The sequence below is a fragment of the Chanodichthys erythropterus genome, chromosome 20 (assembly GCF_024489055.1).
Source record: "Chanodichthys erythropterus isolate Z2021 chromosome 20, ASM2448905v1, whole genome shotgun sequence".
Taxonomy (NCBI): domain Eukaryota; kingdom Metazoa; phylum Chordata; class Actinopteri; order Cypriniformes; family Xenocyprididae; genus Chanodichthys; species Chanodichthys erythropterus.
This window is the reverse complement of record NC_090240.1, coordinates 18227527-18251036: the sequence shown is the minus strand read 5'-3', so window position 1 is coordinate 18251036 and position 23510 is coordinate 18227527. Positions and strand designations below refer to the sequence as shown.

Below are 23510 nucleotides of genomic sequence, written 5' to 3'. Positions count from 1 at the left end.
AACTTGTGCTCAATGTAATTTCCAGTGAAATTATTCCCAGTAATTTAGTATAAATTAACCTTAACTACTTTTTTTCCTTCAAACTTTTATCTGTAACAGGTGGTGGCTATACGAATAAAAGAACCAACTACAAAAGAAACTACAGCTGGTCCAAAATGCAGCAGCTAGAGTTCTTACTAGAACTAGGAAGTATGATCATATTAGCCCAGTTCTGTCAACACTGCATTGGCTCCCTGTTAAACATCGTATAAATTTTAAAATCTTGCTACTTACCTATAAAGTACTAAATGGTTTAGCTCCCCAGTACCTAAGTGAGCTCTTAATGCATTATAGTCCTTATAGAAATATAGACTAAAAATGCATCTCTTTAACCTGGCATACACATAACACACAATCTACTTCTATAATTCAAATCATGTAAATTGTTAGGTTGCATAGATTAGGTCAGCCGAAACCGGGAATACTTCCCATAACACCTGATTTACTCGCTACATCGTAAGAAAAATGGCATCTACTGTGGGATTACAAATTTAAGAATCTGTTTAAGATCTGCTGATCCTACATCCTGACATGACATATCAGCAGTGATGGGAATAACGGCGTTATAAATAAACGGCGCTACTAACGCTGTTACTTTTTCCAGTAATGAGTAATCAAGCGAATTACTTTTTCTCCCGTTACAACGCCGTTACCGTTACTGGCAAAAAAACGCGTTACTTTAATTGAGGTCCCTGAAGCGGTTTTCATCCAAGTAAGCTCTCTCTCATAGGACCTGCAAAGATTTTTCTTTGGTGTGTGCTGCGGTTAGTCATACACAAATATAATTTTAAACTGATAATTATGTACGATACTCTGTCTGTGTGTGTGTGTGTGTGTGTGTGTGTCAGAGCATGCGAGCTGAGCACGAGCTCATGCCAGAATTCCCTTTGTGACATGCTGGATCGAAAATATGTGAAATAAGTTTTTCTAGTCAACTAGTAGTTGAGTTGTTCATTTAAGCCATTAGTTGACTAATCACATTTATATTAATTTAATTTCTTAAATACTGGAGAGAATAAACTAATAATGAGCGTTTATGTAATGGCTATGCACTCAAGCGCACGCATAACGCTTGCCATAAAGAACCGGCAAAAGTAATGATTATGAATATGACAAAAAACAGCAAGGATACATTTTAATTGTTTATTAATAAAGTAATGTTTTCTGAATCAGTGTCGGCTGCAAAGATGGAGTTGATATTGCCGACTCTCATCATCTCCGCATATACTGGAGTCTGACCCTACCCATAAGTTATCCCAAAAAATCAGAGGGAAATGATAGATGATTAACACTGATGTAGAAGCACCAATTCATGATTTTAAGCCTAAACTTGACCATCTGTAAACTTGTCCCTCAAATCTGTGGCATGTCTGCCACTTTTGTTCTCACCAACTGAGGGGAAAATCATTAGCCTACAATAAATCGTGCTGACAATGATGATTAAATCTAACGATCGTTTACCTCGGATCATGCCAAACCGTGCAAATTATTATTACTGTTATATTGTTCTCAAATTGTTAATGTTAACAACATCAGCATTGCGTGACTATGTGTATTTAGTGTGTATTATGTTACCTATAGATTTCAATTTCTGTATCCACTCCACAGTCCAAAGTCTTTTGCTTTTTGACTAGGGATGAATCTCCAGTTGTCACTGATGATTATCATTTGGACCTCTCTGGATTACAATCTGCCATCAAAATGATACATTTAATTATTTCAGCTGCTGTGAGAAAAGGCTATAAATGATCCGCTACCAGCAGTGTCCTCCCGTGATAAAACCGGTTAGCCTGGACTCCTTTCTGTTTACAGACGTGACGTAATGACGCAAAGATGAACTGCTGCATGCTCGAATTTCCCACAAGAATGGTCGCTCTTATTATATAACATTATTACAAGCTTACCTTTGTGAATCGAGCTAAGATAATGAGATCGTTTTGAACACTGGCTGGATATGTACTTGCTGAAATTGATTTTTGGATCATTTTTAACCAAAAAAAGTTACAGACTGCAGCTTTAAGGTAAAGATAATGACATCAGATGAATGATTCTGTCAAGTAACATTTCCAGCAAGAGTTTTCTGCCAGTTCCTGTTCTCTTTATTGTATGTCTAATGAGTCAGATTACTGAGATTCTCACCTTGTGTCTTTAATGGCTCTTGGAGCCCCTGTCCCATTTATTGAATAGTTATACTGATTGGTTTAGCACCTATGCATTTGAACGACACTGTTATGCTGATTAGATCAGGGCTGGGGAAATGCCAGGAACGGCTGATTCCTGCACTGCATTTGCATGCTTTGTTTAGACTGTCTCCACCTCTACTGTATGCATCCCTCCCCCTTGAATGTATATAAACATACACTGCCTTAGTTAGACGTGGATGACTACAGCGACGCACAGCACGTTTCTCAAGATATCCCAATGTCTCCTGGTCTCTGCTTCGACAAGGAAAAAGGTTCCTACAGTATGCTAATATTAGTCTCTCTCTGTTTATCCTGAGGTTTTCCGTAGTCTGACAGATCCAGGTCGTATCCAGATGAGACGAAGGACATAATGACAACACAGCCCTGCAAACAAGCCTGCATTGGCCCTTTACGGGCCCACTTAGAATTTGCTCATTGGCAAAACGTTGGCCCCTTAGCGCTGGCCCTGCACGGGCAGCCCTCACTTAACCCCCAGGAATCCCTCACTGGGCCCATACAGGGCCACACTATTAATCTACAACAATAAATCTGGCAGCACAGGGTGCCACACATTTACCATTAATGAACGGTTAATGATCCTTAAAAAAATAATGGTAAATGACTGACAGGGGCATCTGCCACTCAAATATTCTCTAAATCATACTCTGTAATAGAGTTTGGGTACTCGGACTCAAGTCCAATTTTCAATGAACTCGGACTTGGCACGCACTCGGGTGAATTTGTACTCGGACTTGACATGGACTTGGACATTTTGGACTCGGAAAATTTATATATATATATGTATGTGAGCAATGAGCAACTGTCAACTTGAGATTTGAAATGTTCCTTCGTTGCTAGTTCTGAAGTGACGTTTTAGAGTTAGTAACGGAGGTTTGGTCCAACTGTCAACTTGAGATTTGAATCCATGGCAGAAGGAAGTAACGTCAACATCTAAAAGTTTTGTATGAAAGAAATAGTCAAACTGGTTTGGAATAAGTAAAGATGCTGAGATCTAGACCGATCTGTTAGCATTTAATGTTCTGTTGCTGCTGGTCATGTGACAGTGTTTTCAGCTTATTTAAATAAGGAGATTTTACTTTACTGCCAGTCATTTGACCATTTTATCATCTGATTTGTTATTGTATTAATTACAGATTATTTTTGTAATTTTACATACATTTGCTACATTTACAGAAAATACTGTATATAAATAGAGCCAAACAGAGAATGGGAAACGAAAGTGGGCTGCTTACACAAAACATGCTTTGGGCCCGAACAGGCTGGCCCACACTGGGCCATCATGGGCTTAAAGGGTCATGAAACCCCTGGCCAGAACACATTTTTTTGAGCTGTGAACATATATGTATAGGCTGCACATCACTGAAAACAATAAATGTCTAAATAAAATAATCAGTTGTATGTCTGTTATGAATTAAGAAGAATTCTCAGAGAATCATGCAAAAGACCTGTCTAACAGTGCATGATTATCGTTAAAGGTACAATATGTAAAATTTTTGCAGTAAAATATCCAAAAACCACTAGGCTAGTGTTATATATTTTGTCCAGCTGATTGCAAACAATATCTCTAATGTTTTCAACTACTTGTAAATCATGAGAAAATTCCCATTCTAAACAGTGACACGGGGCAGTGCAGTCGCCTGTCAATGACGTCAGTTACCTTTGTTACCGCCTTTACTGACGTAGAAACCACATGACAACAGTGCCGTGGACAAATGCGGAAGTAGTGTCTAGTGTCCAGCAAACCACTAGCTTGCTTCAAGCAGTTCCTTGTTTACTTCTTGCACGTTTTATGGTGGGTTGTGTTACTTATTTATGGAACATAATTACTGTTTACCATCTGCCGCTGGTTCTGTCGACAAGGACAGCTCCCGTAAACTCATGACCGGAAAAGCGGAAGCGGCGCCGGCGACTGTGTCATAATAAAAGTCCCGCTGCTCGTGAGGCGTGTGTTGATCAATCGCTCCAGCTCCTCGTTCAGCTCCCGCAACACTCGGTCCTGCTCTGCTTCATACTACAGTAACGTTAATAATCGCATCCACGAACATGAGTTCTTCCAGACTCCAATCCCTATTCTTTTGCACCGTCCGTTGAGATGGAGACCACATGTCCCAAGTTTCCGCTCTAAAACTTGGCGTCATCAAACTACGCCTTTGTTTTGAATAGGCTTCTAGCGACCTCTAGCGGAAAAAAATATCACAAATTGTACCTTTAATTAACAGACAGTTCAAGGTATAATGGATAGCCCAGCATTGTATTGAATATGAATCTTCAATTGAGGTACATAATAGGTAGAATGTGTGCCAATTATTTGTCAAGAGAGGATTACAGGTAGGGACTGGTGTAATCAAGGGAATTTGGGAATTGTGTGATTTTAAGGAATGTACTGTAAAAATGTTTTATTGTGTTTTTAGAAATGGTGTTTTTAAAGAACCAATTGTAAATTAAAGCTGCAAGCAGCGATGAAAGGGCCCTCGCACCCGGGCTCACCGCCACCTGTTGGCCTTAGGTAAACGGTGAACAGTGGGCAACATGCATGTAAGCGAGTGAATACAGGAGAATTATGCCAAAGTCATTTCGAAATGCCACACTTCCTGCTGTCAACAGATGGCGCTTTGACCGTAACTGAAAATTGCCATGTTGATGTCTTCAGGCCAGGACTTTTATCGAACATGTGAAGTTTGGAGCAGATCGGACATTGTATGCCTGAGTTACAACAACTTCCTGTTTCTTTAGTGGCGTTAATCACATAAATTAGCACTCAGCCAAGTGTTGCATGATTTAACGTGTTTCTAGCATGTTTCATACTTCGTGGCATAATGAAATGTGAATCTGGCAGTGAATTACAGTGTAAAGCATGCCATTTCCTGTTGCCAGCAGGTGGCGCTATGGATAACTGAATATTGTCATATAGATGTCTTTAGGCCAGGACTCATCACACGTGAAGTTTGGAGCAGATCAGACATAGTATGCCTCAGCTACAACAGCTTTGTCGTTCATGGCGAAACATCAGACTTTGTCAGGCCACCACGGACACGCCCTTCAGCGAAAACTCAAGATCTTTGAAATTTATCATTGCTAAGGTCTTAAGATGATAACATTTGATGTTGATCTGGTTAAATCTCTATGAGGAGTTAATCACAGTGTAAAACGTCATTTCCTGTTGACTACAGGTGGCGCTATGATTGTAACTGAATATTGTCATGAAGATGTCCTCAGGTCAGGACTCTAATAAAACATGTAAAGTTTGGGGCAGATCGGACATTGTTTGTCTGAGTTACAACAACTTCCTTTTTCATGGCGAAGCATCACTTTGTAAGGCCGCCATCTGACTTCATGTTGGTTTTCAGATTTCACTCCAGACTTTTTTGTAGGTATAGGGCTGTTAGATGTGTGTACCTAATTTCATACCTGTATGTGAAACGTAGTGTCAGGGGCACTTTGTTGAAATTTTTTAGGTGGCGCTATCGAGCCATTTTGCCACACTTAATTCTGAAACCCATATCAGATGTAAATTTTCACCACTTCTGACACATCTGCAAAGTTTCATGAGTTTTTGAGTATGTTTCGGCCCTCAAAAAAGTGATTCACCTTACATGGCGAAACATCAGACTTTGACGGTCACCACGGACACGCCCTTCAACGAAAACTCTAGATCTTCGCAATTTAACATCTCAAAGGCCTTTAGATTAGACTGACCAAATATGATGTTGATCTGATTAAAGCTCTAGGAGGAGTTCGTTAAAGTACAACATGTGGAAATGGCAAAAACTGCCAAAATTTTGTAGAGAAAATTCAAAATATCTGACTTCCTGTTGGGTTTACAAACTTTGCACCCAGAGGCTTTTTTGTAGGTATTGGGTTGTTACATCTGTCTACCGAATTTCATAACTGTACGTGAAACGTAGCACGAAGGGCGCTTAATTGAAATTTTGTAGGTGGCGCTATCGAGCCATTTTGCCACACTTAATTCTGAAACCCTTATCAGACGTAAATTTTCACCACTTCTGACGCGCGTGCAAAGTTTCATGAGTTCTACTGATTCTATTTTAAACAAAATTGGGATGGAACAAAATGCAATGTGTAAAGTGTGCCAAGAAAAGGAAGAATGGATTTTACATATGTTTTTATATTGTCAAGAACTGGAGGATTTTTTAAAGAAATGTAAATGTGTGGTTCAAGAATTGACTCTGGAGTGGGATGAAAATGTGATGGAATGGAACAGAGTGGTGATGTTTGGTTGGGAAAAGAAGTGTTTGAAAAAACAAAAAGTTTATAAATCTGTGGGAAATGCTGATGAAAAGTGCAATATGGGAAAGAAGAATTGTAGCTAAAAAGGAAAAAATTGTGTTGGATGTTTGGAATGTTTTTAAAAGGAAAACCAAAGTGTACATGGAAAGATTTTTTATGTATTTTAATTCTGAAAATATGTTGGATACTTTCTATCATGTTTTTACCCCTCAAGTTTGTTGTGTTTTAAAAGAATTAATGTGGAAGCTGCCAGGAAGTGAAGGATAATTTTGAATTATTTATGTAAAGGTATGATGTGATGTAAAGGTGATTGTATAAGAGAAACTGTAATATTTATTGTATTATTTATAAAAAAAAAAAGAAAAAAAAGAAAAAAAAAGTGAGTTGTGAGTTCCACACTCACCTGGAGCATGTTTTTAGAAAGCAAGGACTAAGTTGGTGCAAAAAACCTTTTTAACTTTGGATGACTATCTTAAAGTAGTAGTTCGAGCCCCACCTGGAGCATGGTTTTAGAAAGCAAATGACAATATAGTAGCAAAAGTGTTCAAAGATCGGCTGAACATTGCTTTGATGTCATTAATTAGAAGAATGATTAGGGAATGGTGCAAAAGACCTTTTAAACTTTGGATGACTATCTTAAAGAAGTAGAATATTCAAGGACTAACTTTAAAAGATTGTTATTACAAAGAATCAACATCATGATTATAGCGCTAGTAGGTACGATGCCCACATGGTTGTTGGTATTTGACTTTGATTCAGAAGCTCCAGTGGCGCAATCGGTCAGTGCGCGGTACTTATAAGGCAGTACGTAGCAGAGCAATGCCGAGGTTGTGAGTTCGAGCCTCACCTGGAGTATGGTTTTAGAAAGCAAATGTCAATATAGTAGCAAAAGTGTTCAAGGTCTAAATAATAAAAAAAAAAAATCGGTTGAATGTTGTATGTCTGTTATTAATTAAGAAGAATTCTCAGAGAATCATGCAAAAGACCTGTCTAACAGTGCATGATTATCGTTAATTAACAGACAGTTCAAGGTATAATGGATAGCCCAGCATTGTATTAATGACATCAAAGCAATGTTCAGCCAATGTTTGAACACTTTTGCTGCTATATTGTCATTTGCTTTCTAAAACCATGCTCCAGGTGAGGCTCGAACTCACAACCTCGGCATTGCTCTGCTACGTACTGCCTTATAAGTACCGCGCGCTGACCGATTGCGCCACTGGAGCTTCTGAATGAAAGCTACCTTATCAAAAACCATTTGGGGAAGCGAACCAAAATGGACAATTTTAAAACAAGGCTAAGCTTGATTACACCAGTCCCTACCTGTAATCCTCTCTTGACAAATAATTGGCACAAATTCTACCTATTATGTACCTCAATTGAAGATTCATATTAAAAAAATGCTGGGCTATCCATTATACCTTGAACTGTCTGTTAATTAACGATAATCATGCACTGTTTGACAGGTCTTTTGCATGATTCTCTGATAATTCTTCTTAATTAATAACAGACATACAACATTCAACCGATTTTTTTAAAATTATTATTTAGACCTTGAACACTTTTGCTACTATATTGACAATTGCTTTCTAAAACTATGCTCCAGGTGAGGCTCGAACTCACAACCTCAGCATTGCTCTGCTACGTACTGCCTTATAAGTACCGCGCGCTGACCGATTGCGCCACTGTAGCTTCTGAAACAAAGTCAAATACCAACAACCATGTGGGAATCGTACCTACTAGCGCTATAATCATGATGTTGATTCTTTGTAATAACAATCTTTTAAAGTTAGTCCTTGAATATTCTACTTCTGTAAGATAGTCATCCAAAGTTTAAAAGGTCTTTTACACCATTCCCTAATCATTCTTCTAATTAATGACATCAAAGCAATGTTCAGCCGATCTTTGAACACTTTTGCTACTATATTGTCATTTGCTTTCTAAAACCATGCTCCAGGTGAGGCTCGAACTCACAACCTCGGCATTGCTCTGCTACGTACTGCCTTATAAGTACCGCGCGCTGACCGATTGCGCCACTGGAGCTTCTGAATCAAAGTCAAATACCAACAACCATGTGGGCATCGTACCTACTAGCGCTATAATCATGATGTTGATTCTGTGACAAAAAAATATTTCAAGTTAGTCCTTGAATATTCTACTACTTTAAGATAGTCATCCCATGTTAAAAAGGTTTTTTGCACCATTCCCTAATCATTCTTCTAATTAATGACATCAAAGCAATGTTCAGCCGATTTTTCAAGTGAGTCTTTGAACACTTTTGCTACTATATTGTCATTTGCTTTCTAAAAACATGCTCCAGGTGAGGCTCGAACTTACAACCACGGCATTGCTCTGCTACGTACTGCCTTATAAGTACCGCACGCTGACCGATTGCGCCACTGGAGCTACTGAAACAAAGTCAAATACCAACAACCATGTGGGCATCGTACCTACTAGCGCTATAATCATGATGTTGCTTCTTTGTAATAACAATCTTTTAAAGTTAGTCCTTGAATATTCTACTTTTTTAAGATAGTCATCCCATGTTAAAAAGGTTTTTTGCACCATTCCCTGATCATTCTTCTAATTAATGACATCAAAGCAATGTTCAGCCGATTTTTCAAGTGAGTCTTTGAACACTTTTGCTACTATATTGTCATTTGCTTTCTAAAACCATGCTCCAGGTGAGGCTCGAACTCACAACCTCGGCATTGCTCTGCTACGTACTGCCTTATAAGTACCGCGCGCTGACCGATTGCGCCACTGGAGCTTCTGAAACAAAGTCAAATACCAACAACCATGTGGGCATCGTACCTACTAGCGCTATAACCATGATGTTGATTCTTTGTAATAACAATCTTTTAAAGTTAGTCCTTGAATATTCTACTTCTTTAAGATAGACATCCAATGTTTCAAAGGTCTTTTGCACCATTCCCTAATCATTCTTCTAATTAATGACATCAAAGCAATGTTCAGCCGATTTTTCAAGTCAGTCTTTGAACACTTTTGCTACTATATTGTCATTTGCTTTCTAAAACCACGCTCCAGGTGAGGCTCGAACTCACAACCTCGGCATTGCTCTGCTACGTACTGCCTTATAAGTACTGCGCGCTGACCGATTGCGCCACTGGAGCTTCTGAATCAAAGTCAAATACCAACAACCATGTGGGCATCGTACCTACTAGCGCTATAATCATGATGTTGATTCTGTGACAAAAAAATATTTAAAGTTAGTCCTTGAATATTCTACTACTTTAAGATAGTCATCCCATGTTAAAAAGGTTTTTTGCACCATTCCCTAATCATTCTTCTAATTAATGACATCAAAGCAATGTTCAGCCAATTTTTCAAGTGAGTCTTTGAACACTTTTGCTACTATATTGTCATTTGCTTTCTAAAAACATGCTCCAGGTGAGGCTCGAACTTACAACCTCGGCATTGCTCTGCTACGTACTGCCTTATAAGTACCGCGCGTTGACCTATTGCGCCACTGGAGCTTCTGAAACAAAGTCAAATACCAACAACCATGTGGGCATCGTACCTACTAGCGCTATAATCATGATGTTGATTCTGTGTCAAAAAAATATTTCAAGTTAGTCCTTGAATATTCTACTACTTTAAGATAGTCATCCCATGTTAAAAAGGTCTTTTGCACCATTCCCTAATCATTCTTCTAATTACTGACATCAAAGCAATGTTCAGCCGATCTTTGAACACTTTTGCTACTATATTGTCATTTGCTTTCTAAAACCATGCTCCAGGTGAGGCTCGAACTCACAACCTCGGCATTGCTCTGCTACGTACTGCCTTATAAGTACCGCGCGCTGACCGATTGCGCCACTGGAGCTTCTGAAACAAAGTCAAATACCAACAACCATGTGGGCATCGTACCTACTAGCGCTATAATCATGATGTTGATTCTTTGTAATAACAATCTTTTAAAGTTAGTCCTTGAATATTCTACTTCTTTAAGATAGTCATCCCATGTTAAAAAGGTCTTTTGCACCATTCCCTAATCATTCTTCTAATTAATGACATCAAAGCAATGTTCAGCCGATCTTTGAACAGTTTTGCTACTATATTGTCATTTGCTTTCTAAAACCATGCTCCAGGTGAGGCTCGAACTCACAACCTCGGCATTGCTCTGCTACGTACTGCCTTATAAGTACCGCGCGCTGACCGATTGCGCCACTGGAGCTTCTGAAACAAAGTCAAATACCAACAACCATGTGGGCATCGTACCTACTAGCGCTATAATCATGATGTTGATTCTGTGTCAAAAAAATATTTAAAGTTAGTCCTTGAATATTCTACTACTTTAAGATAGTCATCCCATGTTAAAAAGGTTTTTTGCACCATTCCCTAATCATTCTTCTAATTAATGACATCAAAGCAATGTTCAGCCGATTTTTCAAGTGAGTCTTTGAACACTTTTGCTACTATATTGTCATTTGCTTTCTAAAAACATGCTCCAGGTGAGGCTCGAACTTACAACCTCGGCATTGCTCTGCTACGTACTGCCTTATAAGTACCGCGCGTTGACCTATTGCGCCACTGGAGCTTCTGAAACAAAGTCAAATACCAACAACCATGTGGGCATCGTACCTACTAGCGCTATAATCATGATGTTGATTCTGTGTCAAAAAAATATTTCAAGTTAGTCCTTGAATATTCTACTACTTTAAGATAGTCATCCCATGTTAAAAAGGTCTTTTGCACCATTCCCTAATCATTCTTCTAATTACTGACATCAAAGCAATGTTCAGCCGATTTTTCAAGTGAGTCTTTGAACACTTTTGCTACTATATTGTCATTTGCTTTCTAAAACCATGCTCCAGGTGAGGCTCGAACTCACAACCTCGGCATTGCTCTGCTACGTACTGCCTTATAAGTACCGCGCGCTGACCGATTGCGCCACTGGAGCTTCTGAAACAAAGTCAAATACCAACAACCATGTGGGCATCGTACCTACTAGCGCTATAATCATGATGTTGATTCTTTGTAATAACAATCTTTTAAAGTTAGTCCTTGAATATTCTACTTCTTTAAGATAGTCATCCCATGTTAAAAAGGTCTTTTGCACCATTCCCTAATCATTCTTCTAATTAATGACATCAAAGCAATGTTCAGCCGATCTTTGAACAGTTTTGCTACTATATTGTCATTTGCTTTCTAAAACCATGCTCCAGGTGAGGCTCGAACTCACAACCTCGGCATTGCTCTGCTACGTACTGCCTTATAAGTACCGTGCGCTGACCGATTGTGCCACTGGAGCTACTGAAGCAAAGCTACATTATCAAATACCATTTGGGGAAGCGAACCAAAATGGACAATTTTAAAACAAGTCTAAGCTTGATTACACCAGTCCCTACCTGTAATCCTCTCTTGACAAATAATTGGCACAAATTCTACCTATTATGTACCTCAATTGAAGATTCTTATTCAATACAATGCTGGGCTATCCATTATACCTTGAACTGTCTGTTAATTAACGATAATCATGCACTGTTAGACAGGTCTTTTGCATGAATCTCTGAGAATTCTTCTTAATTAATAACAGACACACAACATTCAACCGATTTTTTTTTTTTATTATTTAGACCTTGAACACTTTTGCTACTATATTGACATTTGCTTTCTAAAACCATGCTCCAGGTGAGGCTCGAACTCACAACCTCGGCATTGCTCTGCTACGTACTGCCTTATAAGTACCGCGCGCTGACCGATTGCGCCACTGGAGCTTCTGAAACAAAGTCAAATACCAACAACCATGTGGGCATCGTACCTACTAGCGCTATATTCATGATGTTGATTCTTTGTAATAACAATCTTTTAAAGTTAGTCCTTGAATATTCTACTTCTTTAAGATAGTCATCCAATGTTAAAAAGGTCTTTTGCACCATTCCCTAATCATTCTTCTAATTAATGACATCAAAGCAACGTTCAGCCAATTTTTCAAGTGAGTCTTTGAACACTTTTGCTACTATATTGTCATTTGCTTTCTAAAACCATGCTCCAGGTGAGGCTCGAACTCACAACCTCGGCATTGCTCTGCTACGTACTGCCTTATAAGTACCGCGCGCTGACCGATTGCGCCACTGGAGCTTCTGAAACAAAGTCAAATACCAACAACCATGTGGGCATCGTACCTACTAGCGTTATAATCATGATGTTGATTCTTTGTAATAACAATCTTTTAAAGTTAGTCCTTGAATATTCTACTTCTTTAAGATAGTCATCCCATGTTAAAAAGGTCTTTTGCACCATTCCCTAATCATTCTTCTAATTAATGACATCAAAGCAATGTTCAGCCGATTTTTCAAGTCAGTCTTTGAACACTTTTGCTACTATATTGTCATTTGCTTTCTAAAACCACGCTCCAGGTGAGGCTCGAACTCACAACCTCGGCATTGCTCTGCTACGTACTGCTTTATAAGTACCGCGCGCTGACCGATTGCGCCACTGGAGCTTCTGAAACAAAGTCAAATACCAACAACCATGTGGGCATCGTACCTACTAGCGCTATAATCATGATGTTGATTCTGTGTCAAAAAAATATTTCAAGTTAGTCCTTGAATATTCTACTACTTTAAGATAGTCATCCCATGTTAAAAAGGTCTTTTGCACCATTCCCTAATCATTCTTCTAATTACTGACATCAAAGCAATGTTCAGCCGATCTTTGAACACTTTTGCTACTATATTGTCATTTGCTTTCTAAAACCATGCTACAGGTGAGGCTCGAACTCACAACCTCGGCATTGCTCTGCTATGTACTGCCTTATAAGTACCGCGCGCTGACCGATTGCGCCACTGGAGCTTCTGAAACAAAGTCAAATACCAACAACCATGTGGGCATCGTACCTACTAGCGCTATAATCATGATGTTGATTCTGTGTCAAAAAAATATTTAAAGTTAGTCCTTGAATATTCTACTACTTTAAGATAGTCATCCCATGTTAAAAAGGTTTTTTGCACCATTCCCTAATCATTCTTCTAATTAATGACATCAAAGCAATGTTCAGCCGATTTTTCAAGTGAGTCTTTGAACACTTTTGCTACTATATTGTCATTTGCTTTCTAAAAACATGCTCCAGGTGAGGCTCGAACTTACAACCTCGGCATTGCTCTGCTACGTACTGCCTTATAAGTACCGCGCGCTGACCGATTGCGCCACTGGAGCTTCTGAAATAAAGTCAAATACCAACAACCATGTGGGCATCGTACCTACTAGCGCTATAATCATGATGTTGATTCTTTGTAATAACAATCTTTTAAAGTTAGTCCTTGAATATTCTACTTCTTTAAGATAGTCATCCCATGTTAAAAAGGTCTTTTGCACCATTCCCTAATCATTCTTCTAATTAATGACATCAAAGCAATGTTCAGCCGATCTTTGAACAGTTTTGCTACTATATTGTCATTTGCTTTCTAAAACCATGCTCCAGGTGAGGCTCGAACTCACAACCTCGGCATTGCTCTGCTACGTACTGCCTTATAAGTACCGTGCGCTGACCGATTGTGCCACTGGAGCTTCTGAAACAAAGTCAAATACCAACAACCATGTGGGCATCGTACCTACTAGCGCTATAATCATGATGTTGATTCTTTGTAATAACAATCTTTTAAAGTTAGTCCTTGAATATTCTACTTCTTTAAGATAGTCATCCCATGTTAAAAAGGTCTTTTGCACCATTCCCTAATCATTCTTCTAATTAATGACATCAAAGCAATGTTCAGCCGATCTTTGAACAGTTTTGCTACTATATTGTCATTTGCTTTCTAAAACCATGCTCCAGGTGAGGCTCGAACTCACAACCTCGGCATTGCTCTGCTACGTACTGCCTTATAAGTACCGCGCGCTGACCGATTGCGCCACTGGAGCTACTGAAGGAAAGCTACATTATCAAATACCATTTGGGGAAGCGAACCAAAATGGACAATTTTAAAACAAGTCTAAGCTTGATTACACCAGTCCCTACCTGTAATCCTCTCTTGACAAATAATTGGCACAAATTCTACCTATTATGTACCTCAATTGAAGATTCATATTCAATACAATGCTGGGCTATCCATTATACCTTGAACTGTCTGTTAATTAACGATAATCATGCACTGTTAGACAGGTCTTTTGCATGAATCTCTGAGAATTCTTCTTAATTAATAACAGACACACAACATTCAACCGATTTTTTTTTTATTATTTAGACCTTGAACACTTTTGCTACTATATTGACATTTGCTTTCTAAAACCATGCTCCAGGTGAGGCTCGAACTCACAACCTCGGCATTGCTCTGCTACGTACTGCCTTATAAGTACCGCGCGCTGACCGATTGCGCCACTGGAGCTTCTGAAACAAAGTCAAATACCAACAACCATGTGGGCATCGTACCTACTAGCGTTATAATCATGATGTTGATTCTTTGTAATAACAATCTTTTAAAGTTAGTCCTTGAATATTCTACTTCTTTAAGATAGTCATCCCATGTTAAAAAGGTCTTTTGCACCATTCCCTAATCATTCTTCTAATTAATGACATCAAAGCAATGTTCAGCCGATTTTTCAAGTCAGTCTTTGAACACTTTTGCTACTATATTGTCATTTGCTTTCTAAAACCACGCTCCAGGTGAGGCTCGAACTCACAACCTCGGCATTGCTCTGCTACGTACTGCTTTATAAGTACCGCGCGCTGACCGATTGCGCCACTGGAGCTTCTGAAACAAAGTCAAATACCAACAACCATGTGGGCATCGTACCTACTAGCGCTATAATCATGATGTTGATTCTGTGTCAAAAAAATATTTCAAGTTAGTCCTTGAATATTCTACTACTTTAAGATAGTCATCCCATGTTAAAAAGGTCTTTTGCACCATTCCCTAATCATTCTTCTAATTACTGACATCAAAGCAATGTTCAGCCGATCTTTGAACACTTTTGCTACTATATTGTCATTTGCTTTCTAAAACCATGCTACAGGTGAGGCTCGAACTCACAACCTCGGCATTGCTCTGCTATGTACTGCCTTATAAGTACAGCGCGCTGACCGATTGCGCCACTGGAGCTTCTGAAACAAAGTCAAATACCAACAACCATGTGGGCATCGTACCTACTAGCGCTATAATCATGATGTTGATTCTTTGTAATAACAATCTTTTAAAGTTAGTCCTTGAATATTCTACTTCTTTAAGATAGTCATCCCATGTTAAAAAGGTCTTTTGCACCATTCCCTAATCATTCTTCTAATTAATGACATCAAAGCAATGTTCAGCCGATCTTTGAACACTTTTGCTACTATATTGTCATTTGCTTTCTAAAACCATGCTCCAGGTGAGGCTCGAACTCACAACCTCGGCATTGCTCTGCTACGTACTGCCTTATAAGTACCGCGCGCTGACCGATTGCGCCACTGGAGCTTCTGAAACAAAGTCAAATACCAACAACCATGTGGGCATCGTACCTACTAGCGCTATAATCATGATGTTGATTCTTTGTAATAACAATCTTTTAAAGTTAGTCCTTGAATATTCTACTTCTTTAAGATAGTCATCCAATGTTTCAAAGGTCTTTTGCACCATTCCCTAATCATTCTTCTAATTAATGACATCAAAGCAATGTTCAGCCGATTTTTCAAGTGAGTCTTTGAACACTTTTGCTACTATATTGTCATTTGCTTTCTAAAACCATGCTCCAGGTGAGGCTCAAACTCACAACCTCGGCATTGCTCTGCTACGTACTGCCTTATAAGTACCGCGCGCTGACCGATTGCGCCACTGGAGCTTCTGAAACAAAGTCAAATACCAACAACCATGTGGGCATCGTACCTACTAGCGTTATAATCATGATGTTGATTCTTTGTAATAACAATCTTTTAAAGTTAGTCCTTGAATATTCTACTTCTTTAAGATAGTCATCCCATGTTAAAAAGGTCTTTTGCACCATTCCCTAATCATTCTTCTAATTAATGACATCAAAGCAATGTTCAGCCGATTTTTCAAGTGAGTCTTTGAACACTTTTGCTACTATATTGTCATTTGCTTTCTAAAACCATGCTCCAGGTGAGGCTCGAACTCACAACCTCGGCATTGCTCTGCTACGTACTGCCTTATATGTACCGCGCGCTGACCGATTGCGCCACTGGAGCTTCTGAAACAAAGTCAAATACCAACAACCATGTGGGCATCGTACCTACTAGCGCTATAATCATGATGTTGATTCTTTGTAATAACAATCTTTTAAAGTTAGTCCTTGAATATTCTACTTCTTTAAGATAGTCATCCAAAGTTTAAAAGGTCTTTTACACCATTCCCTAATCATTCTTCTAATTAATGACATCAAAGCAATGTTCAGCCGATCTTTGAACACTTTTGCTACTATATTGTCATTTGCTTTCTAAAACCATGCTCCAGGTGAGGCTCGAACTCACAACCTCGGCATTGCTCTGCTACGTACTGCCTTATAAGTACCGCGCGCTGACCGATTGCGCCACTGGAGCTTCTGAATCAAAGTCAAATACCAACAACCATGTGGGCATCGTACCTACTAGCGCTATAATCATGATGTTGATTCTGTGACAAAAAAATATTTCAAGTTAGTCCTTGAATATTCTACTACTTTAAGATAGTCATCCCATGTTAAAAAGGTTTTTTGCACCATTCCCTAATCATTCTTCTAATTAATGACATCAAAGCAATGTTCAGCCGATTTTTCAAGTGAGTCTTTGAACACTTTTGCTACTATATTGTCATTTGCTTTCTAAAAACATGCTCCAGGTGAGGCTCGAACTTACAACCTCGGCATTGCTCTGCTACGTACTGCCTTATAAGTACCGCACGCTGACCGATTGCGCCACTGGAGCTACTGAAACAAAGTCAAATACCAACAACCATGTGGGCATCGTACCTACTAGCGCTATAATCATGATGTTGATTCTGTGACAAAAAAATATTTCAAGTTAGTCCTTGAATATTCTACTACTTTAAGATAGTCATCCCATGTTAAAAAGGTTTTTTGCACCATTCCCTAATCATTCTTCTAATTAATGACATCAAAGCAATGTTCAGCCGATTTTTCAAGTGAGTCTTTGAACACTTTTGCTACTATATTGTCATTTGCTTTCTAAAACCATGCTCCAGGTGAGGCTCGAACTCACAACCTCGGCATTGCTCTGCTACGTACTGCCTTATAAGTACCGCGCGCTGACCGATTGCGCCACTGGAGCTTCTGAAACAAAGTCAAATACCAACAACCATGTGGGCATCGTACCTACTAGCGCTATAACCATGATGTTGATTCTTTGTAATAACAATCTTTTAAAGTTAGTCCTTGAATATTCTACTTCTTTAAGATAGACATCCAATGTTTCAAAGGTCTTTTGCACCATTCCCTAATCATTCTTCTAATTAATGACATCAAAGCAATGTTCAGCCGATTTTTCAAGTCAGTCTTTGAACACTTTTGCTACTATATTGTCATTTGCTTTCTAAAACCACGCTCCAGGTGAGGCTCGAACTCACAACCTCGGCATTGCTCTGCTACGTACTGCCTTATAAGTACCGCGCGCTGACCGATTGCGCCACTGGAGCTTCTGAATCAAAGTCAAATACCAACAACCATGTGGGCATCGTACCTACTAGCGCTATAATCATGATGTTGATTCTGTGACAAAAAAATATTTAAAGTTAGTCCTTGAATATTCTACTACTTTAAGATAGTCATCCCATGTTAAAAAGGTTTTTTGCACCATTCCCTAATCATTCTTCTAATTAATGACATCAAAGCAATGTTCAGCCGATTTTTCAAGTGAGTCTTTGAACACTTTTGCTACTATATTGTCATTTGCTTTCTAAAAACATGCTCCAGGTGAGGCTCGAACTTACAACCTCGGCATTGCTCTGCTACGTACTGCCTTATAAGTACCGCGCGTTGACCTATTGCGCCACTGGAGCTTCTGAAACAAAGTCAAATACCACCAACCATGTGGGCATCGTACCTACTAGCGCTATAATCATGATGTTGATTCTGTGTCAAAAAAATATTTCAAGTTAGTCCTTGAATATTCTACTACTTTAAGATAGTCATCCCATGTTAAAAAGGTCTTTTGCACCATTCCCTAATCATTCTTCTAATTACTGACATCAAAGCAATGTTCAGCCGATCTTTGAACACTTTTGCTACTATATTGTCATTTGCTTTCTAAAACCATGCTCCAGGTGAGGCTCGAACTTACAACCTCGGCATTGCTCTGCTACGTACTGCCTTATAAGTACCGTGCGCTGACCGATTGTGCCACTGGAGCTACTGAAGCAAAGCTACATTATCAAATACCATTTGGGGAAGCGAACCAAAATGGACAATTTTAAAACAAGTCTAAGCTTGATTACACCAGTCCCTACCTGTAATCCTCTCTTGACAAATAATTGGCACAAATTCTACCTATTATGTACCTCAATTGAAGATTCATATTCAATACAATGCTGGGCTATCCATTATACCTTGAACTGTCTGTTAATTAACGATAATCATGCACTGTTAGACAGGTCTTTTGCATGAATCTCTGAGAATTCTTCTTAATTAATAACAGACACACAACATTCAACCGATTTTTTTTTTTTATTATTTAGACCTTGAACACTTTTGCTACTATATTGACATTTGCTTTCTAAAACCATGCTCCAGGTGAGGCTCGAACTCACAACCTCGGCATTGCTCTGCTACGTACTGCCTTATAAGTACCGCGCGCTGACCGATTGCGCCACTGGAGCTTCTGAAACAAAGTCAAATACCAACAACCATGTGGGCATCGTACCTACTAGCGTTATAATCATGATGTTGATTCTTTGTAATAACAATCTTTTAAAGTTAGTCCTTGAATATTCTACTTCTTTAAGATAGTCATCCCATGTTAAAAAGGTCTTTTGCACCATTCCCTAATCATTCTTCTAATTAATGACATCAAAGCAATGTTCAGCCGATTTTTCAAGTCAGTCTTTGAACACTTTTGCTACTATATTGTCATTTGCTTTCTAAAACCACGCTCCAGGTGAGGCTCGAACTCACAACCTCGGCATTGCTCTGCTACGTACTGCTTTATAAGTACCGCGCGCTGACCGATTGCGCCACTGGAGCTTCTGAAACAAAGTCAAATACCAACAACCATGTGGGCATCGTACCTACTAGCGCTATAATCATGATGTTGATTCTGTGTCAAAAAAATATTTCAAGTTAGTCCTTGAATATTCTACTACTTTAAGATAGTCATCCCATGTTAAAAAGGTCTTTTGCTCCATTCCCTAATCATTCTTCTAATTACTGACATCAAAGCAATGTTCAGCCGATCTTTGAACACTTTTGCTACTATATTGTCATTTGCTTTCTAAAACCATGCTCCAGGTGAGGCTCGAACTCTCAACCTCGGCATTGCTCTGCTACGTACTGCCTTATAAGTACCGCGCGCTGACCGATTGCGCCACTGGAGCTACTGAAACAAAGTCAAATACCAACAACCATGTGGGCATCGTACCTACTAGCGCTATAATCATGATGTTGATTCTTTGTAATAACAATCTTTTAAAGTTAGTCCTTGAATATTCTACTTCTTTAAGATAGTCATCCAATGTTTCAAAGGTCTTTTGCACCATTCCCTAATCATTCTTCTAATTAATGACATCAAAGCAATGTTCAGCCGATCTTTAAACACTTTTGCTACTATATTGTCATTTGCTTTCTAAAACCATGCTCCAGGTGAGGCTCGAACTCACAACCTCGGCATTGCTCTGCTACGTACTGCCTTATAAGTACCGCGCGCTGACCGATTGCGTCACTGGAGCTTCTGAAACAAAGTCAAATACTAACAACCATGTGGGCATCGTACCTACTAGCGCTATAATCATGATGTTGATGCTTTGTAATAACAATCTTTTAAAGTTAGTCCTTGAATATTCTACTTCTTTAAGATAGTCCTCCAAAGTTTAAAAGGTCTTTTGCACCATTCCCTAATCATTCTTCTAATTAATGACATCAAAGCAATGTTCAGCCGATCTTTAAACACTTTTGCTACTATATTGTCATTTGCTTTCTAAAACCATGCTCCAGGTGAGGCTCGAACTCACAACCTCGGCATTGCTCTGCTACGTACTGCCTTATAAGTACCGCGCGCTGACCGATTGCGCCACTGGAGCTACTGAAACAAAGTCAAATACCAACAACCATGTGGGCATCGTACCTACTAGCGCTATAATCATGATGTTGATTTTTTGTAATAACAATCTTTTAAAGTTAGTCCTTGAATATTCTACTTCTTTAAGATAGACATCCCATGTTAAAAAGGTCTTTTGCACCATTCCCTAATCATTCTTCTAATTAATGACATCAAAGCAATGTTCAGCCGATTTTTCAAGTCAGTCTTTGAACACTTTTGCTACTATATTGTCATTTGCTTTCTAAAACCATGCTACAGGTGAGGCTCGAACTCACAACCTCGGCATTGCTCTGCTACGTACTGCCTTATAAGTACTGCGCGCTGACCGATTGCGCCACTGGAGCTACTGAAGGAAAGCTACATTATCAAATACCATTTGGGGAAGCGAACCAAAATGGACAATTTTTTTTTTTTTTGAACTTTTTATTTATGTTTTTCTCACAACAAAACAAAAAGAACATTATCTGAGACAAGAGATCCAAACACAATGAGTATACAGAATAAGGGGGAAAAAACAGAACGCAAAACGCAAAAAAAAAAAAAAAAAAAAAAAGACAACAACTTTATTTTAATTTATACATTCAAATACTCTTTAACCATGTGCCATCTCTGATTAAAAAGGTCAGTTTTCAGTTGTAATGATGCGGTCATTTTTTCCATCATATAAACCTTTTTTACTCTCTGTTTCCATTCAGTTACAGTTGGTGGATTCACAGACTTCCAATTAGCAGTTATGTTTTTTTTGGCAATTAGTAATAATACTCGTAAAATATATCTTTGGTCAGCATTGAAAACATCAGCTGGTATAACCTCCAATAAGAAAAATTGTACATTTGGGGAAATTTCTCTTTTTACAATCTTCTCCATCTCTTCTTTCACATTTTCCCAATATGTAAGGATTCCTGGACAATCCCAAAAGATATGTGTGTGGTCTCCTGTTTTGCCACATTGTCTCCAGCATAAAGCTGCAGAAGGATTCTTTACAAAATTAGAAATAACCAGAGGGGTATGAAAGAAACGTACTTTGATTTTCCAGTCGAATTCCTTCCACTGTTGACTGTTAATCCCCTTATGGCATCTATAACAGAGTTTGTCCCATAACTCGTCCTCTATTATTGTGTTAGCCTCTAGTTCCCACTTTTCCTTAATATTATAAGTATTTCCAATCATGTTTGTTAACAGTCTTTTATAAAGATGAGAAGCATGTTTACCGACAGGGAGATGTTTTTCTATAATTGTGATAAAATATTGTTCTATGCCATTTGGGATTTTAACAAGCCTTTCTTTTTCCTTATGGTTTGTAATGTAGTGCCTAATTTGTAAATATCTATAAAAATCTCTTGATGAAAGGTCAAATTGTTCCTGAAGTTGTGCAAATGACTTTAAATGCGTTTCTTCGAAGAGCTGGTTAAAAATCAGAAGACCTTTAACTGCCCATCTCTTAAAACCATGGTCACTCACTGAAGGTGGAAAATCTATATTGTCCCCTATGGGCATAGCTCGAGAAATTGTTCCAGCATCCTTAAACGTTTTCTTCACTTCTGTCCATACCTTTATGGTATGTTTTATCCAAACATTTTCAATCTTCATTTTCTTTACATGTTTTACATCTAAGAAAGGTAGGGCAGACAATTGTGCCCCCTTAACTTCCCCTTGCTCTATTTGAATCCATTTTGTTTCTTCCTCTCCACTGATCCAGGTCACAATTGCTGCTAGTTGAGCTGCCCAATAATAGTATTTTATATTTGGTAAAGCCAAACCTCCTTTATTTTTGGCCAAATAAAGTATTTTGAGTTTAATTCTGGGTCTTTTGTGTTGCCATATGAATTGAGAAATCAATTTATTTAACATATTAAACGCAGAAACTGGAACTCTTATGGGTAACGATTGGAATAAAAATAAAAGACGTGGAAGCATATTCATCCTTATGACCTCGACTCTGCCAAACAAAGATAGAGGAAGAACTTCCCAACGAACTAAATCCCTTTTTATTTGATTAAATAATTTATTATAATTAGCCTCATAGAGCCTTGTAGTATCAGGTGTGATGATGATGCCTAGGTACCTAAATCCTTGTTTGGACCAATGGAATGACACCATCTCGTTTAGTTGTTTAGGCCATATTCCTGATATCATCATTGCCTCTGATTTATTTTGATTAATTTTGTAACCAGAAATGTCGCCGTAGTCTTTTAGGCAGTTCAATAGTCGGGGCACTGAGGAAAGGGGATGCTTTATAAAGAGCAAAATATCGTCAGCGAAAAGGGAAATTTTATGAACTCCCCCCCCACCATCCACAACCCCCTCAATCTGGATATCCTGTCGTATTGCCTCTGCTAGAGGCTCGATACTGAGGGCAAAGAGAAGGGGCGAGAGAGAATCGCCCTGTCTTACACCTCTCTCTATATCAAAAAAGTCAGAACAATGTCCATTAACTCTAATTTTAGATTTGGGATTTTTATACAGTAGCCTAAACCAAAAAATAAATTTTTCCCCAAAACCCATCTCAATTAGTGTCTGTTCTAGGAATTGCCAATCTACTCGATCAAATGCTTTCTCAGCATCTAAGCTGAGAAGCATTGACGTTTGAGTACCTTTTGCCATAAGTGACTGCAGATTTAATGCTCTCCTTATATTATTTGTCCCCTGGCGACCTGAAATGAACCCTGTTTGATCTGGTTTTATTAATTTCCTAATATATTTTTGTATTCTAGTAGCTAAAATAGATGTTAATATTTTATAGTCCACGCATAGGAGGCTAATCGGACGATAACTAGAACACTGCAATGGATCTTTTCCTTCCTTATGTATGACTGTGATGA

General features: G+C 38.7%; 26 non-coding genes across 26 annotated transcripts; all 26 read right to left on the bottom strand.

Annotated features, from left to right (window-relative positions):
- Nucleotides 1-7623: 7623 nt before the first annotated feature.
- On the bottom strand, nucleotides 7624-7717 carry trnai-uau (transfer RNA isoleucine (anticodon UAU)). The gene is made up of 2 exons: nucleotides 7680-7717; nucleotides 7624-7659 (listed from the first exon to the last, which is right to left on the bottom strand). It is a non-coding gene; the product is annotated as a tRNA-Ile (tRNA).
- Nucleotides 7718-8440: 723 nt separating this feature from the next.
- On the bottom strand, nucleotides 8441-8534 carry trnai-uau (transfer RNA isoleucine (anticodon UAU)). Its single transcript has 2 exons — nucleotides 8497-8534; nucleotides 8441-8476 (listed from the first exon to the last, which is right to left on the bottom strand). It is a non-coding gene; the product is annotated as a tRNA-Ile (tRNA).
- Nucleotides 8535-9167: 633 nt separating this feature from the next.
- trnai-uau (transfer RNA isoleucine (anticodon UAU)) lies at nucleotides 9168-9261 on the bottom strand. The gene is made up of 2 exons: nucleotides 9224-9261; nucleotides 9168-9203 (listed from the first exon to the last, which is right to left on the bottom strand). It is a non-coding gene; the product is annotated as a tRNA-Ile (tRNA).
- Nucleotides 9262-9531: 270 nt separating this feature from the next.
- trnai-uau (transfer RNA isoleucine (anticodon UAU)) lies at nucleotides 9532-9625 on the bottom strand. The gene is made up of 2 exons: nucleotides 9588-9625; nucleotides 9532-9567 (listed from the first exon to the last, which is right to left on the bottom strand). It is a non-coding gene; the product is annotated as a tRNA-Ile (tRNA).
- A 619-nt stretch (nucleotides 9626-10244) lies between these two features.
- Nucleotides 10245-10338, bottom strand: trnai-uau (transfer RNA isoleucine (anticodon UAU)). The gene is made up of 2 exons: nucleotides 10301-10338; nucleotides 10245-10280 (listed from the first exon to the last, which is right to left on the bottom strand). It is a non-coding gene; the product is annotated as a tRNA-Ile (tRNA).
- A 257-nt stretch (nucleotides 10339-10595) lies between these two features.
- On the bottom strand, nucleotides 10596-10689 carry trnai-uau (transfer RNA isoleucine (anticodon UAU)). The gene is made up of 2 exons: nucleotides 10652-10689; nucleotides 10596-10631 (listed from the first exon to the last, which is right to left on the bottom strand). It is a non-coding gene; the product is annotated as a tRNA-Ile (tRNA).
- Nucleotides 10690-11321: 632 nt separating this feature from the next.
- trnai-uau (transfer RNA isoleucine (anticodon UAU)) lies at nucleotides 11322-11415 on the bottom strand. The gene is made up of 2 exons: nucleotides 11378-11415; nucleotides 11322-11357 (listed from the first exon to the last, which is right to left on the bottom strand). It is a non-coding gene; the product is annotated as a tRNA-Ile (tRNA).
- Nucleotides 11416-11672: 257 nt separating this feature from the next.
- Nucleotides 11673-11766, bottom strand: trnai-uau (transfer RNA isoleucine (anticodon UAU)). Its single transcript has 2 exons — nucleotides 11729-11766; nucleotides 11673-11708 (listed from the first exon to the last, which is right to left on the bottom strand). It is a non-coding gene; the product is annotated as a tRNA-Ile (tRNA).
- Nucleotides 11767-12138: 372 nt separating this feature from the next.
- trnai-uau (transfer RNA isoleucine (anticodon UAU)) lies at nucleotides 12139-12232 on the bottom strand. Its single transcript has 2 exons — nucleotides 12195-12232; nucleotides 12139-12174 (listed from the first exon to the last, which is right to left on the bottom strand). It is a non-coding gene; the product is annotated as a tRNA-Ile (tRNA).
- Nucleotides 12233-12502: 270 nt separating this feature from the next.
- On the bottom strand, nucleotides 12503-12596 carry trnai-uau (transfer RNA isoleucine (anticodon UAU)). The gene is made up of 2 exons: nucleotides 12559-12596; nucleotides 12503-12538 (listed from the first exon to the last, which is right to left on the bottom strand). It is a non-coding gene; the product is annotated as a tRNA-Ile (tRNA).
- A 270-nt stretch (nucleotides 12597-12866) lies between these two features.
- On the bottom strand, nucleotides 12867-12960 carry trnai-uau (transfer RNA isoleucine (anticodon UAU)). Its single transcript has 2 exons — nucleotides 12923-12960; nucleotides 12867-12902 (listed from the first exon to the last, which is right to left on the bottom strand). It is a non-coding gene; the product is annotated as a tRNA-Ile (tRNA).
- Nucleotides 12961-13216: 256 nt separating this feature from the next.
- Nucleotides 13217-13310, bottom strand: trnai-uau (transfer RNA isoleucine (anticodon UAU)). Its single transcript has 2 exons — nucleotides 13273-13310; nucleotides 13217-13252 (listed from the first exon to the last, which is right to left on the bottom strand). It is a non-coding gene; the product is annotated as a tRNA-Ile (tRNA).
- A 269-nt stretch (nucleotides 13311-13579) lies between these two features.
- Nucleotides 13580-13673, bottom strand: trnai-uau (transfer RNA isoleucine (anticodon UAU)). The gene is made up of 2 exons: nucleotides 13636-13673; nucleotides 13580-13615 (listed from the first exon to the last, which is right to left on the bottom strand). It is a non-coding gene; the product is annotated as a tRNA-Ile (tRNA).
- Nucleotides 13674-13930: 257 nt separating this feature from the next.
- On the bottom strand, nucleotides 13931-14024 carry trnai-uau (transfer RNA isoleucine (anticodon UAU)). The gene is made up of 2 exons: nucleotides 13987-14024; nucleotides 13931-13966 (listed from the first exon to the last, which is right to left on the bottom strand). It is a non-coding gene; the product is annotated as a tRNA-Ile (tRNA).
- A 257-nt stretch (nucleotides 14025-14281) lies between these two features.
- On the bottom strand, nucleotides 14282-14375 carry trnai-uau (transfer RNA isoleucine (anticodon UAU)). The gene is made up of 2 exons: nucleotides 14338-14375; nucleotides 14282-14317 (listed from the first exon to the last, which is right to left on the bottom strand). It is a non-coding gene; the product is annotated as a tRNA-Ile (tRNA).
- Nucleotides 14376-14745: 370 nt separating this feature from the next.
- On the bottom strand, nucleotides 14746-14839 carry trnai-uau (transfer RNA isoleucine (anticodon UAU)). The gene is made up of 2 exons: nucleotides 14802-14839; nucleotides 14746-14781 (listed from the first exon to the last, which is right to left on the bottom strand). It is a non-coding gene; the product is annotated as a tRNA-Ile (tRNA).
- Nucleotides 14840-15109: 270 nt separating this feature from the next.
- Nucleotides 15110-15203, bottom strand: trnai-uau (transfer RNA isoleucine (anticodon UAU)). Its single transcript has 2 exons — nucleotides 15166-15203; nucleotides 15110-15145 (listed from the first exon to the last, which is right to left on the bottom strand). It is a non-coding gene; the product is annotated as a tRNA-Ile (tRNA).
- A 607-nt stretch (nucleotides 15204-15810) lies between these two features.
- Nucleotides 15811-15904, bottom strand: trnai-uau (transfer RNA isoleucine (anticodon UAU)). Its single transcript has 2 exons — nucleotides 15867-15904; nucleotides 15811-15846 (listed from the first exon to the last, which is right to left on the bottom strand). It is a non-coding gene; the product is annotated as a tRNA-Ile (tRNA).
- A 270-nt stretch (nucleotides 15905-16174) lies between these two features.
- trnai-uau (transfer RNA isoleucine (anticodon UAU)) lies at nucleotides 16175-16268 on the bottom strand. Its single transcript has 2 exons — nucleotides 16231-16268; nucleotides 16175-16210 (listed from the first exon to the last, which is right to left on the bottom strand). It is a non-coding gene; the product is annotated as a tRNA-Ile (tRNA).
- A 270-nt stretch (nucleotides 16269-16538) lies between these two features.
- trnai-uau (transfer RNA isoleucine (anticodon UAU)) lies at nucleotides 16539-16632 on the bottom strand. The gene is made up of 2 exons: nucleotides 16595-16632; nucleotides 16539-16574 (listed from the first exon to the last, which is right to left on the bottom strand). It is a non-coding gene; the product is annotated as a tRNA-Ile (tRNA).
- A 257-nt stretch (nucleotides 16633-16889) lies between these two features.
- On the bottom strand, nucleotides 16890-16983 carry trnai-uau (transfer RNA isoleucine (anticodon UAU)). Its single transcript has 2 exons — nucleotides 16946-16983; nucleotides 16890-16925 (listed from the first exon to the last, which is right to left on the bottom strand). It is a non-coding gene; the product is annotated as a tRNA-Ile (tRNA).
- A 632-nt stretch (nucleotides 16984-17615) lies between these two features.
- Nucleotides 17616-17709, bottom strand: trnai-uau (transfer RNA isoleucine (anticodon UAU)). Its single transcript has 2 exons — nucleotides 17672-17709; nucleotides 17616-17651 (listed from the first exon to the last, which is right to left on the bottom strand). It is a non-coding gene; the product is annotated as a tRNA-Ile (tRNA).
- A 270-nt stretch (nucleotides 17710-17979) lies between these two features.
- trnai-uau (transfer RNA isoleucine (anticodon UAU)) lies at nucleotides 17980-18073 on the bottom strand. Its single transcript has 2 exons — nucleotides 18036-18073; nucleotides 17980-18015 (listed from the first exon to the last, which is right to left on the bottom strand). It is a non-coding gene; the product is annotated as a tRNA-Ile (tRNA).
- Nucleotides 18074-19158: 1085 nt separating this feature from the next.
- Nucleotides 19159-19252, bottom strand: trnai-uau (transfer RNA isoleucine (anticodon UAU)). The gene is made up of 2 exons: nucleotides 19215-19252; nucleotides 19159-19194 (listed from the first exon to the last, which is right to left on the bottom strand). It is a non-coding gene; the product is annotated as a tRNA-Ile (tRNA).
- Nucleotides 19253-19522: 270 nt separating this feature from the next.
- trnai-uau (transfer RNA isoleucine (anticodon UAU)) lies at nucleotides 19523-19616 on the bottom strand. The gene is made up of 2 exons: nucleotides 19579-19616; nucleotides 19523-19558 (listed from the first exon to the last, which is right to left on the bottom strand). It is a non-coding gene; the product is annotated as a tRNA-Ile (tRNA).
- A 958-nt stretch (nucleotides 19617-20574) lies between these two features.
- On the bottom strand, nucleotides 20575-20668 carry trnai-uau (transfer RNA isoleucine (anticodon UAU)). The gene is made up of 2 exons: nucleotides 20631-20668; nucleotides 20575-20610 (listed from the first exon to the last, which is right to left on the bottom strand). It is a non-coding gene; the product is annotated as a tRNA-Ile (tRNA).
- Between the last annotated feature and the right edge of the window lie 2842 nt (nucleotides 20669-23510).